Raw genomic sequence first — 4,082 nt, forward strand, 5'->3', positions numbered from 1 at the left:
TTCTCGTCCCCAAGTACCCAGGTAGTCCAGCATTCACATACTTCTGAAGTTTATGAAAGCAAAGTGCTGCCAAGGGCAAGCTCTCGTCCAACTATGTGGAAAAGGAGTCCTTCCATTCTCCAGTTCCCTGAAATGGCAACACAATGTATTTCCAGTTATGCTCTGTGCGGAGGCTGCTGCAAGTATACGTGGCTGCAATTTTTGTTACTGCTGCCAAGGACAGATTTTGCTTAACTCCTTGAAACACCTTTCTGGCTCATGTGAGAGAGTTAGAGAAAACCGGGAGCTGGTGCTGAGTCCGGGAGCTCCGGTGTGGGCACTGGGAGCCCTGGTGGGGGCTGGGGGCTGCACTGCTTGTGAGAGAACTGAAGGGAGCAAAGATGGAGGAGCTTTGTGGGGAGGAAGTGTGGAAAAGACGGAGTTAGGGAAAGCAAGTAGTATTTCTGGTCTTTGCACGCCGCATTCTAGCCTTTCTCTCCAGTCTTAATGGAAAACAAGTATTAGGAAGCATTTGTCACATTGTTTGGGTTTTTCCTTTGATTTGGAGTGGCTGGATGCCTTTTCTGAGTGCACATATTGAGCGGAAGAGCCCACAGACTGCTTCAGCCTTGTAGTTTTCCTGCCTTTTCTTCACTGCAAATTATTAATGGTGCACTGGGTAGTATTTGTAAGCCGTGTAGCTGTAACAGCTCAAACATCTTTTCCTAACTGTTGGCCTAAGAACGTGTTTGGGGTTTAAGTTAAACTCAGTCCTCCGATGTCTCCAAAAACTGCAGCAGGCACTCAATCTGTGTGCTGCAGCTGCTTGCACCCACTGATGGTTGGTTTTGTGTATTTCTACTTAGGCCAGATCTGCACTTTGTGGATTTAGACCACTTCTGCTCAAAATAACACATTGGTAAGTTCCAGCACAGCCCACAGGGTGCAGCATTATAACTCACACCTCTGCGCACTGGAAGCCTGTGGGAGCTGTTATTCCCATATGACCGATGTCCTCACGTGCCCTGTGTGCACGCAGAGGGAGCAGGGGAAGCCACGCAGCGGTGTGCCTGGTGGCTGCAGCTCCCTGACATCTGTCAGCTTGTCTGCTGGGCAGAGGAGCCGACTCCTACAAACTGAGCTAATCCCTGCATTTCTCCAACACTTCTCTCATTGCTGTCTTGTCACCCTAATTCCTGGCCAGTGTCAGAATTTATGATTCGATGAATTAGCAGCGAAGCTATTTCGCATGACATGGTCCTCTTGGAAAGCAAAAGGTACATTTTCCATTTGTGGAGTATTACTAATTCTAGGAGTAGCTAAGGATAACTTCGAAACTTTACATTCTTAATGGGTTGCAGACGAGCTAGGAAACACGGGATAAAGGATCGGATAAAGACTGAGCAGAAGAGGGGGTCATTTCCCCATGCTCTCTGCCAGTCATCCATATCTTAATTTGAAAGGCCAATGTTATCGTATGTGTCTTTTCTTTTTGTGGCTAATATAAATGATGTTATCCACTCGGGCTCCATGTGCTGTGAGCTGGAAGGCTGACAGCTCCCTTTAGAGCTAAGCCAAGATCAGCAAGTATATTTGGTTTTTCTTACAAATTTCACATAGAACAGCCAATGATAAAAGCTTAGCGCTCCAGCAAATGGTAAGCATCATTTCAGAACAGATAAATAAATATGCCAATTTAATATATTTTGTTCTTCAAATTTAAACACTGGGGAACGAGCGGAGCCCTCAGACGCAGCAGCCCACGCTCCCCGCAGGGCCGCTCCCTGCGCACGTTCCTGAGGGCAGGAGCTCAGCCCAGCTGCAGCCTTCTGGGGGGGCCCAGCTCTGGGTCCCAGTAGCCATGACCGCTAATCACCGGCTGCGCGGGCTTCCCTGGCTGCACCCGGCGGCAGCGCAGCCCGCTTCTGGCCGAAGCAGACAGTAAGGAACTCCAGAGCACGAGTGACTCGAGTAGCAGTAGGAATCGCCGCAGCAGATGAGGTAGACTTTAACTGTGGTCTCCAGCTGAACCGCAGAGAGACACTGGATCCTTTTCAGCGGACGCCGGCAGTCCCGCGGCAGGCGGGGAGCCACGCGGGCGGGAGCAGCCGCACACGGCGCAGGAGATGCACGCGGCCCCGGGCTTTGCACACCGCTTGCACACGTTCACGTGTGTGCACACGGCTGCACGCTGAGCATGCGGAAACCCCACTCCTTGTTGCTCCTGGCTGCTGTGGGGGAAGTTCAGACAGCGTGACGCGAGCATGCCGTTGCGTTACTGGGTATATCATACATTCATGAGCAAAGCAAAAACCATCGCTCTTTGAGTCTCTGCTGAGTTCAGTATGGCACTGATTGCAGTGACATCCCTCGTTAACCTGGTGGCTGTGAATATGGAATAACGGCTTCTCTCTATTTAAATCACGCTCCAGGTGTACACGTGTAGACAGAGTACAGCAGTAGGGTTCCTGCTATTTCCAGCTAACCATCTCCTCCTGGAGAGGTCTCAGAATAAACCTCAGCGCAGCAGGTCTGCGGGACCACCTGCCCCTCTGCTTCCCCTACCCCTAACCGCATTCAAGTGAAGAGTTAATGTCAGTAAGGCCTGATTTCCCACAGCAGTGCCCTTGCAGTTGCCCTTCCTTCCCTCCACAGCAGGGAGCGCCGTGCAGTGTTTGCACTCACCAATAGGTGCCCCTAACGCATCCCGGAGCTGCTGGCACGGGGCTTGCTGAGCGCTCTGCAGAAGCTCAGCAGAGGAACTGATTTTAAATAGTAGGAAAAGTCCAGTTCTGGTGCTCTGAACTGGCAAAGGATGGAGAAAAACAGTGTGATGAGGAGGTCATTCCTTGGCTGCCATATTACTGATAAAGGCGACAGGTTACAAGCCTACATGCTATTGATGCATTCTGTGATTCTATGCTGAGATCCCGGTTGATGTGTGCCATGTAAGAGGCTTTCAGTGAGTTTAGCCAACAGCTTGGGGTCAGATTTGTAATGCAATTGATGTTGACCTGCTAACAGGCTTAGCAAATACAAACAGGTTGAAGTGAATGCTAACACACTTTTTTAATGATCTTGGTCCCTCTGCCTTTGCCACTCCGCTCTGCCCACAGGCTGAGAGCATTTTTCAAACCCACGGATCCAGTGACAGCAATGTGCACACCAGTAAAGGGGTCTGTATGGACAGGTAAGCGAGGGAACAAAGTCCTCTGACCACAGATGCTGCCAACCCACAAATTTAGGATCTCCTGGTGAAGTCACTGCTGGTGGCAACAGCTGTTGGAGGGCTGCGGGCTGCTGGCAGGCAGGGCCAGCATGCAGGGCAGTGCCTGCAGAAGGTGCAGATGAATGGAGGCAGTGTGGCGGAGGTGGCCGACGGGCAGTGGGGTGGCTGGCAGTGTGGTCAGTGGGGAATGTGATGGGACCTAGTTGGAGAAATGCTGTTTGTGAGCAGGGCAGGGAAAGAACAGAGGCCTTATGCAGGGTGAGCTTCGTGTTTCTATGGGTGTCCCAGTTAAGAGAGGCAGGAGGAAATGTGCCCAGAAACTGCCTGCTGCTGCCTTGCAGAGAGATCAGGGAGCACGAGCCATGGGATGCAATGCACCTGGAGAAGGCAAGGGCAGCTCCTGGAGCTGCTGCAGGCCCCACCAGCGTGGCCTGATGGCTGGGATGGGAGAGGCTGCATGCACGACACGAAGCCGTGCTCAGTGTGGGGTAAGAGCGCAGAGGGCGGCTCACCCCGTGGGAGCTCGGTGAGACTTCCCGAGGTTCCCCACACCACTGCCACCCCCAGCACTGTGCGAGGCCATCGGCATCCCCCACAGCCCTGCACTTCCCTTTCTCGTTTCACTTCCCCAGCTCCTCCAGCATCCTCCCGCAGCAGCCACCCTTTCCCCGGGGCCGGTGCGGGCCGGGCAGGGCTCCTCCTCCCCGGGGGCGGCTCCGGGCGGCAGGTGGCTGCTCGGGAGCAGGAAGCTGCCACCGCTCGGCTCCCGATCCCCCTCGCGTGCGACCGCCGTCGGGGCAGCGGAGCCGGCCTCAGCGACTTCTAGAAGACGTTATTATTTTGGTTCTTTTTTTGCCCCTTTTCTCTCCTCCCC

Source organism: Meleagris gallopavo, chromosome 22 (assembly GCF_000146605.3).
Source record: "Meleagris gallopavo isolate NT-WF06-2002-E0010 breed Aviagen turkey brand Nicholas breeding stock chromosome 22, Turkey_5.1, whole genome shotgun sequence".
Classification (NCBI taxonomy): Eukaryota; Metazoa; Chordata; class Aves; order Galliformes; family Phasianidae; genus Meleagris; species Meleagris gallopavo.